General features: G+C 43.8%; 1 protein-coding gene across 2 annotated transcripts in view; it reads left to right on the top strand.

Moving 5' to 3' along the window:
* The first annotated feature begins 1,199 nt into the window (after positions 1–1,199).
* The window catches only part of CIZ1 (CDKN1A interacting zinc finger protein 1), a 63,803-nt gene continuing 52,488 nt past the window's right edge, over positions 1,200–12,514 (top strand). For both annotated transcript variants that reach the window (XM_082263679.1, XM_082263678.1), the window contains exon 1: positions 1,200–1,326. The gene's annotated coding sequence lies outside the window, so the exon portion shown is untranslated. The remainder of the gene's footprint in view (positions 1,327–12,514) is intronic.

Below are 12,514 nucleotides of genomic sequence, written 5' to 3'. Positions count from 1 at the left end.
GAGGTCTTTTTGACCCCGGATCTCACAATAAAGAGGTCCTGTCATGCTTATTTCTATTACAAGGGATGTTTACATTCCTTGTAATAGAAATAAAAATGATCACATTTTTTTTTTTTTTTAAAAACTAAAACTAAAAAATAAATAAAATAAATAGGAAAAGAAAAAAATTAAAGCGCCTGTCCCCGTTAGCGTGAACGCAGAAGCGAACGCATATGTAAACGGTGTTCAAACCACACATGTGAGGTATTGCCGCGATCGTTAGAGCGAGATCAATAATTTGAGCCCTAGACCTCCTCTGTAAATCTAAGCTGGTAACCTGTAGAAATTTTTAAACTGTCGCCTATGGGGATTTTTAAGTACCAATGTTTGTCGCCATTCCGCAAGCGTGGGCAATTTTAAAGCGTGACATGTTAGGTATCTATTTACTCGGCGTAACATTATCTTTCACAATATAGAAAAAAATTGTGCTAACATTTCTGTTTTCGAATTTTTTTAATGAAAAAAAAATGTTTTTCCAAAAAAATTGCGTTTGGAAGACTGCTGCGCTGGGATAAAAAATATTGCAACGATCTCCATTTTATTCTCTAGGGTCTCTAGTATATAAGTATGTCATGTTTGGCGGTTCTGAGTAGTTTTCTAGCATAAAAAAACAGATTTTAGCTTGTAAACACCAAGCGTCAGAAGTAGGCCCGGTCCTGAAGTGGTTAAAGAAATGCAGTGCAAAAAAAAGGGCCTGATCAGGAAGGAGGGGGGGGGGGGTAAAACGTCCAACATTTTGACTTTAGAAACACATTTAATGGGAACAGAAAAGTACAGGAACCTATTCCCACACACACTACAACCTATACAAGGATTTCTGTCCTGTGTGTCCCCCGTTATATATTCCCCTCACCTCATGTCTGGGGACACTCAGGGAGGTGACACACCCGGAAGTGTCGCACACTCAGTGTGAGGTGATGAGAAGTGTATGAGGGGAGATTTGTCAATTTTATCACAAACGTTCCTTACAAGGCCACCATCGCCGGTCCAATGGACGCCACTGCCCGGTAAATTACCTCAGAGCAGCCGTACAGGTAACGCGAACTGCTCCTCCGAGTCACGTGACCCGCAGCCCGCACATCGTCCTCCCGGCCGACAGAGGGCGCGCAGCACAGCGGAGCTGGTCTGGCCCATTGTCTGTGTTGTTCTCAGAGAGAGAGAGAGATAGAGAGAGCGGGGGAGGACTCGGCGCACACAGCCCGTTATATAAGGCCGGAGCGGGAGCAGAGCGGAGCCGGGACGGACAAATCACCGGACAGTGCCGGAGAGAGGACGGCTGCAGAGGGTGTGCACTGATATCTACCGAACTATTATTATTATAGAGACTGGACCTGTGTGACTGCACTGATATTCTATAGTCTGGACCTGTGTGACCGCACTGATATCATTATATATAGACTGGACATGTGCGACTGCACTGATATCATTGTATAGACTGGACATGACTGCACTGATATCATTGTATAGACTGGACATGACTGCACTGATATCATTGTATAGACTGGACATGACTGCACTGATATCATTGTATAGACTGGACATGTGTGACCACACTGATATCTATATATAGACTGCACTGATATCATTCTATAGACTGGACATGGCTGCACTGATATCATTCTATAGACTGGACATGACTGCACTGATATCAGTATATAGACTGGACATGTGTGACTGCACTGATATCTGTATATAGACTGCACTGATATTCTATAGACTGGACATGACCGCACTGATATCATTCTATAGACTGAACATGGCCGCACTGATATCATTCTATAGACTGGACATGGCCGCACTGATATCATTCTATAGACTGGACATGACTGCACTGATATCATTGTATAGACTGGACCTGTGTGACCGCACTGATATCTGTATATAGACTGGACATGACTGCACTGATATCAGTATATAGACTGGACATGACTGCACTGATATCTGTATATAGACTGGACATGACTGCACTGATATCTGTATATAGACTGGACATGACTGCACTGATATCTGTATATAGACTGGACATGACTGCACTGATATCTGTATATAGACTGGACATGACTGCACTGATATCTGTATATAGACTGGACATGACTGCACTGATATCTGTATATAGACTGGACCTGTGTGACCGCACTGATATCATTCTATAGACTGGACATGACTGCACTGATATCATTATATAGACTGGACATGTGTGACCGCACTGATATCTATATATAGACTGCACTGATATCATTCTATAGACTGGACATGGCTGCACTGATATCATTCTATAGACTGGACATGGCTGCACTGATATCATTATATAGACTGGACATGTGTGACTGCACTGATATCTGTATATAGACTGCACTATCATTCTATAGACTGGACATGGCCGCACTGATATCATTCTATAGACTGGACATGGCCGCACTGATCTCATTATATAGACTGGACCTGTGTGACTGCACTGATATCTGTATATAGACTGCACTGATATCAGTCTATAGACTGGACATGACCGCACTGATATCATTCTATAGACATGACTGCACTGATATCATTCTATAGACATGACTGCACTGATATCATTCTATGGACATGACTGCACTGATATCATTCTATGGACATGACTGCACTGATATCATTCTATAGACATGACTGCACTGATATCATTCTATGGACATGACTGCACTGATATCATTCTATGGACATGACTGCACTGATATCATTCTATGGACATGACTGCACTGATATCATTCTATGGACATGACTGCACTGATATCATTCTATAGACATGACTGCACTGATATCATTCTATAGACATGACTGCACTGATATCATTCTATAGACATGACTGCACTGATATCATTGTATAGACTGGACTGCACTGATATCATTGTATAGACTGGGCTGCACTGATATCATTGTATAGACTGGGCTGCACTGATATCATTGTATAGACTGGGCTGCACTGATATCATTGTATAGACATGACTGCACTGATATCATTGTATAGACTGGACATGACTGTTCCGTGTGTGTTCTGATTGGTGGGAGTAGATGTCATGTGTCAGTACATATCACACATTGTTTGGGGGGGGAGGGGGTGATATAGATCATACATAAGCTAGAGCCGCACGATTCTGGAGAAATGAGAATCACGTTATTTTTGCTTAGAATAAAGATGACGATTCTCGGTGTAACCTCTTTTACATTATACAAAAAAATCGGGCTAAATTTACAGTTTTCGTTTTTTTTAAATTCATTAAAGTGTATTTTTTTTTTGCCCAAAAAACTGCATTTAAAAGACATCTGCACAAATACAGCATGATATAAAAGATTGCAAGGATCACCATTTTATTCTCTAGGGTCTCTGCTAAAAAAATTTTTGGGGGTTCCAAGTAATTTTCTAGCAAAAAAAAAAAGCAGATTTTAACTTGTAAGCAACAAGTGTCAGAAAAAAGGCCTGGTCTTTAAAAGGTTAAACTGCCCTCACTTAGACTACATTCCTTCCTTTGATGTAAAAGAAGGAAAAGATTCATTGTAACATTGTTTATAGTTATCTAGCAGCCTTAACAATGTTGATAAACATTTCCTGGAGGCTTTCTTTTTTTGACAGCTGTGAGTAAACCGAGAACAGATCTGTATGAATGGAGGAAATGCCATTTTAATATTGTGAGGGGGGGGGGGGGGGTGACTCAAGATTGCGATTTGATTCGTGCAGCTGTAATATAAGATAAGGGGATGTTGCAGATGATGTTTCATGTGTCGGTTTGGTGCTCCCCTCCTGTATGTCACATGACCATTTGTAATTAGTGGTAGGAGACCAGGAAAGGTAGAGATACATGTATGACACATGTGACCACACACACGGAGAGTGGAACATACTGTGACTTTGTATGCAGTCGGTGGATATCCGGATTACTCTGGGATGTAATGGGTGTTTTCTATTATACATGTATCCTCCTCATACCCCATAGTACATACCTTCCTCCCCCTACCTGTCATCTATTATACGTGTACCCTCCCCATACACCATAGTACATACCCTCCTCCTCCTCCTACCTGTCATCTATTATACATGTACCCTCCTCATACACCATAGTACATACCTTCTGCCCACTACCTGTCATCCATTATACATGTACCCTCCTCATACACCATAGTACATACCCTCCTCCCCCTACCTGTCATCTATTATACATGTACCCTCCTCATACACCATAGTACATACCTTCCTCCCCCTACCTGTCATCTATTATACATGTATCCTCCTCATACACCATAATACATACCTTCCTCCCCCTACCTGTCATCTATTATACGTGTACCCTCCCCATACACCATAGTACATACCCTCCTCCTACCTGTCATCTATTATACATATACCCTCCTCATACACCATAGTACATACCCTCCTCCTCCTCCTACCTGTCATCTATTATACATGTACCCTCCTCATACACCATAGTACATACCCTCCTCCTCCTCCTACCTGTCATCTATTATACATGTACCCTCCTCATACACCATAGTACATACCCTCCGCCCACTACCTGTCATCTATTATACATGTACCCTCCCCATACACCATAGTACATACCTTCCTCCCCCTACCTGTCATCTATTATACGTGTACCCTCCCCATACACCATAGTACATACCCTCCTCCTACCTGTCATCTATTATACATATACCCTCCTCATACACCATAGTACATACCCTCCTCCTCCTCCTACCTGTCATCTATTATACATGTATCCTCCTCATACACCATAGTACATACCTTCCTCCCCCTACCTGTCATCTATTATACATGTACCCTCCTCATACACCATAGTACATACCCTCCACCCACTACCTGTCATCCATTATACATGTACCCTCCTCATACACCATAGTACATACCTTCCTCCCCCTACCTGTCATCTATTATACATGTACCCTCCTCATACACCATAGTACATACCTTCCTCCCCCTACCTGTCATCTATTATACATGTATCCTCCTCATACACCATAGTACATACCTTCCTCCCCCTACCTGTCATCTATTATACATGTACCCTCCTCATACCCCATAGTACATACCCTCCGCCCACTACCTGTCATCTATTATACATGTACCCTCCTCATACACCATAGTACATACCCTCCGCCCACTACCTGTCATCTATTATACATGTACCCTCCTCATACACCATAGTACATACCTTCCTCCCCCTACCTGTCATCTATTATACATGTACCCTCCTCATACACCATAGTACATACCCTCCGCCCACTACCTGTCATCTATTATACATGTACCCTCCTCATACACCATAGTACATACCTTCCTCCCCCTACCTGTCATCTATTATACATGTACCCTCCTCATACCCCATAGTACATACCCTCCGCCCACTACCTGTCATCTATTATACATGTACCCTCCTCATACCCCATAGTACATACCCTTCGCCCACTACCTGTCATCTATTATACATGTACCCTCCTCATACACCATAGTACATACCTTCTGCCCACTACCTGTCATCTATTATACATGTACCCTCCTCATACACCATAGTACATACCCTCCACCCACTACCTGTCATCTATTATACATATACCCTCCTCATACACCATAGTACACACCCTCCGCCCACTACCTGTCATCTATTATACATATACCCTCCTCATACACCATAGTACATACCCTCCTCCTCCTCCTACCTGTCATCTATTATACATGTACCCTCCTCATACACCATAGTACATACCTTCTGCCCACTACCTGTCATCTATTATACATGTACCCTCCTCATACACCATAGTACATACCCTCCACCCACTACCTGTCATCTATTATACATATACCCTCCTCATACACCATAGTACATACCCTCCGCCCACTACCTGTCATCTATTATACATATACCCTCCTCATACACCATAGTACATACCCTCCACCCACTACCTGTCATCTATTATACATGTACCCTCCTCATACACCATAGTACATACCCTCCTCCTCCTCCTACCTGTCATCTATTATACATGTATCCTCCTCATACACCATAGTACATACCCTCCGCCCACTACCTGTCATCTATTATACATGTACCCTCCTCATACACCATAGTACATACCTTCCGCCCACTACCTGTCATCTATTATACATGTACCCTCCTCATACCCCATAGTACATACCTTCCTCCCCCTACCTGTCATCTATTATACATGTACCCTCCTCATACACCATAGTACATACCCTCCACCCACTACCTGTCATCTATTATACATGTACCCTCCTCATACACCATAGTACATACCCTCCGCCCACTACCTGTCATCTATTATACATGTACCCTCCTCATACCCCATAGTACATACCCTCCACCCACTACCTGTCATCTATTATACATATACCCTCCTCATACACCATAGTACATACCCTCCGCCCACTACCTGTCATCTATTATACATGTACCCTCCTCATACACCATAGTACATACCCTCCGCCCACTACCTGTCATCTATTATACATGTATCCTCCTCATACCCCATAGTACATACCCTCCACCCACTACCTGTCATCTATTATACATGTACCCTCCTCATACACCATAGTACATACCCTCCACCCACTACCTGTCATCTATTATACATATACCCTCCTCATACACCATAGTACATACCCTCCGCCCACTACCTGTCATCTATTATACATGTACCCTCCTCATACCCCATAGTACATACCCTCCACCCACTACCTGTCATCTATTATACATGTATCCTCCTCATACCCCATAGTACATACCCTTCGCCCACTACCTGTCATCTATTATACATGTACCCTCCTCATACACCATAGTACATACCCTCCGCCCACTACCTGTCATCTATTATACATGTACCCTCCTCATACACCATAGTACATACCCTCCGCCCACTACCTGTCATCTATTATACATGTACCCTCCTCATACACCATAGTACATACCTTCCGCCCACTACCTGTCATCTATTATACATGTACCCTCCTCATACCCCATAGTACATACCTTCCTCCCCCTACCTGTCATCTATTATGCATGTACCCTCCTCATACACCATAGTACATACCCTCCTCCCACTACCTGTCATCTATTATGCATGTACCCTCCTCATACACCATAGTACATACCCTCCACCCACTACCTGTCATCTATTATACATGTACCCTCCTCATACCCCATAGTACATACCTTCCTCCCCCCTACCTGTCATCTATTATACATGTACCCTCCTCATACCCCATAGTACATACCTTCCTCCCCCTACCTGTCATCTATTATACATGTACCCTCCTCATACACCATAGTACATACCCTCCACCCACTACCTGTCATCTATTATACATGTACCCTCCTCATACACCATAGTACATACCTTCCTCCCCCTACCTGTCATCTATTATACATGTACCCTCCTAATACACCATAGTACATACCCTCCGCCCACTACCTGTCATCTATTATACATGTACCCTCCTCATACCCCATAGTACATACCCTCCGCCCACTACCTGTCATCTATTATACATGTACCCTCCTCATACACCATAGTACATACCCTCCGCCCACTACCTGTCATCTATTATACATGTACCCTCCTCATACACCATAGTACATACCCTCCGCCCACTACCTGTCATCTATTATACATGTACCCTCCTCATACACCATAGTACATACCCTCCGCCCACTACCTGTCATCTATTATACATGTACCCTCCTCATACACCATAGTACATACCTTCCTCCCCCTACCTGTCATCTATTATACATGTACCCTCCTCATACACCATAGTACATACCTTCTGCCCACTACCTGTCATCTATTATACATGTACCCTCCTCATACCCCATAGTACATACCTTCCTCCCCCTACCTGTCATCTATTATACATGTACCCTCCTCATACACCATAGTACATACCTTCCGCCCACTACCTGTCATCTATTATACATGTACCCTCCTCATACCCCATAGTACATACCTTCCTCCCCCTACCTGTCATCTATTATACATGTACCCTCCTCATACACCATAGTACATACCCTCCACCCACTACCTGTCATCTATTATACATGTACCCTCCTCATACACCATAGTACATACCCTCCGCCCACTACCTGTCATCTATTATACATGTACCCTCCTCATACCCCATAGTACATACCTTCCTCCCCCTACCTGTCATCTATTATACATGTACCCTCCTAATACACCATAGTACATACCCTCCGCCCACTACCTGTCATCTATTATACATGTACCCTCCTCATACCCCATAGTACATACCCTCCGCCCACTACCTGTCATCTATTATACATGTACCCTCCTCATACCCCATAGTACATACCTTCCTCCCCCTACCTGTCATCTATTATACATGTACCCTCCTAATACACCATAGTACATACCCTCCGCCCACTACCTGTCATCTATTATACATGTACCCTCCTCATACCCCATAGTACATACCCTCCGCCCACTACCTGTCATCTATTATACATGTACCCTCCTCATACCCCATAGTACATACCTTCCTCCCCCTACCTGTCATCTATTATACATGTACCCTCCTCATACACCATAGTACATACCCTCCACCCACTACCTGTCATCTATTATACATGTACCCTCCTCATACACCATAGTACATACCCTCCGCCCACTACCTGTCATCTATTATACATGTACCCTCCTCATACCCCATAGTACATACCTTCCTCCCCCTACCTGTCATCTATTATACATGTACCCTCCTAATACACCATAGTACATACCCTCCGCCCACTACCTGTCATCTATTATACATGTACCCTCCTCATACCCCATAGTACATACCCTCCGCCCACTACCTGTCATCTATTATACATGTACCCTCCTCATACACCATAGTACATACCCTCCGCCCACTACCTGTCATCTATTATACATGTACCCTCCTCATACACCATAGTACATACCCTCCGCCCACTACCTGTCATCTATTATACATGTACCCTCCTCATACACCATAGTACATACCCTCCGCCCACTACCTGTCATCTATTATACATGTACCCTCCTCATACACCATAGTACATACCTTCCTCCCCCTACCTGTCATCTATTATACATGTACCCTCCTAATACACCATAGTACATACCCTCCGCCCACTACCTGTCATCTATTATACATGTACCCTCCTCATACCCCATAGTACATACCCTCCGCCCACTACCTGTCATCTATTATACATGTACCCTCCTCATACACCATAGTACATACCCTCCGCCCACTACCTGTCATCTATTATACATGTACCCTCCTCATACACCATAGTACATACCTTCCTCCCCCTACCTGTCATCTATTATACATGTACCCTCCTCATACACCATAGTACATACCCTTCGCCCACTACCTGTCATCTATTATACATGTACCCTCCTCATACACCATAGTACATACCCTCCACCCACTACCTGTCATCTATTATACATGTATCCTCCTCATACACCATAGTACATACCTTCCTCCCCCTACCTGTCATCTATTATACATGTATCCTCCTCATACCCCATAGTACATACCCTTCGCCCACTACCTGTCATCTATTATACATGTACCCTCCTCATACACCATAGTACATACCCTCCGCCCACTACCTGTCATCTATTATACATGTACCCTCCTCATACACCATAGTACATACCCTCCGCCCACTACCTGTCATCTATTATACATGTACCCTCCTCATACCCCATAGTACATAGCCTCCGCCCACTACCTGTCATCTATTATACATGTATCCTCCTCATACCCCATAGTACATACCCTTCGCCCACTACCTGTCATCTATTATACATGTACCCTCCTCATACACCATAGTACATACCCTCCGCCCACTACCTGTCATCTATTATACATGTACCCTCCTCATACACCATAGTACATACCTTCCGCCCACTACCTGTCATCTATTATACATGTATCCTCCTCATACACCATAGTACATACCCTCCGCCCACTACCTGTCATCTATTATACATGTACCCTCCTCATACACCATAGTACATACCTTCCGCCCACTACCTGTCATCTATTATACATGTACCCTCCTCATACCCCATAGTACATACCTTCCTCCCCCTACCTGTCATCTATTATACATGTACCCTCCTCATACACCATAGTACATACCTTCCGCCCACTACCTGTCATCTATTATACATGTACCCTCCTCATACACCATAGTACATACCTTCCGCCCACTACCTGTCATCTATTATACATGTACCCTCCTCATACCCCATAGTACATACCCTCCTCCCCCTACCTGTCATCTATTATACATGTACCCTCCTCATACACCATAGTACATACCCTCCGCCCACTACCTGTCATCTATTATACATGTACCCTCCTCATACACCATAGTACATACCCTCCACCCACTACCTGTCATCTATTATACATGTACCCTCCTCATACACCATAGTACATACCCTCCACCCACTACCTGTCATCTATTATACATGTACCCTCCTCATACACCATAGTACATACCCTCCGCCCACTACCTGTCATCTATTATACATGTACCCTCCTCATACACCATAGTACATACCTTCCTCCCCCTACCTGTCATCTATTATACATGTACCCTCCTCATACACCATAGTACATACCCTCCGCCCACTACCTGTCATCTATTATACATGTACCCTCCTCATACACCATAGTACATACCTTCCTCCCCCTACCTGTCATCTATTATACATGTACCCTCCTCATACCCCATAGTACATACCCTCCGCCCACTACCTGTCATCTATTATACATGTACCCTCCTCATACCCCATAGTACATACCTTCCTCCCCCTACCTGTCATCTATTATACATGTACCCTCCTCATACCCCATAGTACATACCCTTCGCCCACTACCTGTCATCTATTATACATGTACCCTCCTCATACACCATAGTACATACCCTCCGCCCACTACCTGTCATCTATTATACATGTACCCTCCTCATACACCATAGTACATACCTTCTGCCCACTACCTGTCATCTATTATACATGTACCCTCCTCATACACCATAGTACATACCCTCCACCCACTACCTGTCATCTATTATACATATACCCTCCTCATACACCATAGTACATACCCTCCGCCCACTACCTGTCATCTATTATACATATACCCTCCTCATACACCATAGTACATACCCTCCTCCTCCTCCTACCTGTCATCTATTATACATGTACCCTCCTCATACACCATAGTACATACCTTCTGCCCACTACCTGTCATCTATTATACATGTACCCTCCTCATACACCATAGTACATACCCTCCACCCACTACCTGTCATCTATTATACATATACCCTCCTCATACACCATAGTACATACCCTCCGCCCACTACCTGTCATCTATTATACATATACCCTCCTCATACACCATAGTACATACCCACCACCCACTACCTGTCATCTATTATACATATACCCTCCTCATACACCATAGTACATACCCTCCGCCCACTACCTGTCATCTATTATACATATACCCTCCTCATACACCATAGTACATACCCTCCTCCTCCTCCTACCTGTCATCTATTATACATGTATCCTCCTCATACCCCATAGTACATACCCTTCGCCCACTACCTGTCATCTATTATACATGTACCCTCCTCATACACCATAGTACATACCCTCCGCCCACTACCTGTCATCTATTATACATGTACCCTCCTCATACACCATAGTACATACCTTCCGCCCACTACCTGTCATCTATTATACATGTACCCTCCTCATACCCCATAGTACATACCTTCCTCCCCCTACCTGTCATCTATTATACATGTACCCTCCTCATACACCATAGTACATACCCTCCACCCACTACCTGTCATCTATTATACATGTACCCTCCTCATACACCATAGTACATACCCTCCACCCACTACCTGTCATCTATTATACATATACCCTCCTCATACACCATAGTACATACCCTCCGCCCACTACCTGTCATCTATTATACATGTACCCTCCTCATACACCATAGTACATACCCTCCACCCACTACCTGTCATCTATTATACATGTACCCTCCTCATACCCCATAGTACATACCCTCCGCCCACTACCTGTCATCTATTATACATGTACCCTCCTCATACACCATAGTACATACCCTCCGCCCACTACCTGTCATCTATTATACATGTATCCTCCTCATACCCCATAGTACATACCCTCCACCCACTACCTGTCATCTATTATACATGTACCCTCCTCATACACCATAGTACATACCCTCCACCCACTACCTGTCATCTATTATACATATACCCTCCTCATACACCATAGTACATACCCTCCGCCCACTACCTGTCATCTATTATACATGTACCCTCCTCATACCCCATAGTACATACCC

This window comes from Pelophylax lessonae, assembly GCF_965119305.1.
Source record: "Pelophylax lessonae genome assembly, chromosome: 7".
Taxonomy (NCBI): domain Eukaryota; kingdom Metazoa; phylum Chordata; class Amphibia; order Anura; family Ranidae; genus Pelophylax; species Pelophylax lessonae.
The sequence above is the reverse complement of the archived record's forward strand: the minus strand, read 5'-3'. Positions and strand labels throughout refer to the sequence as shown.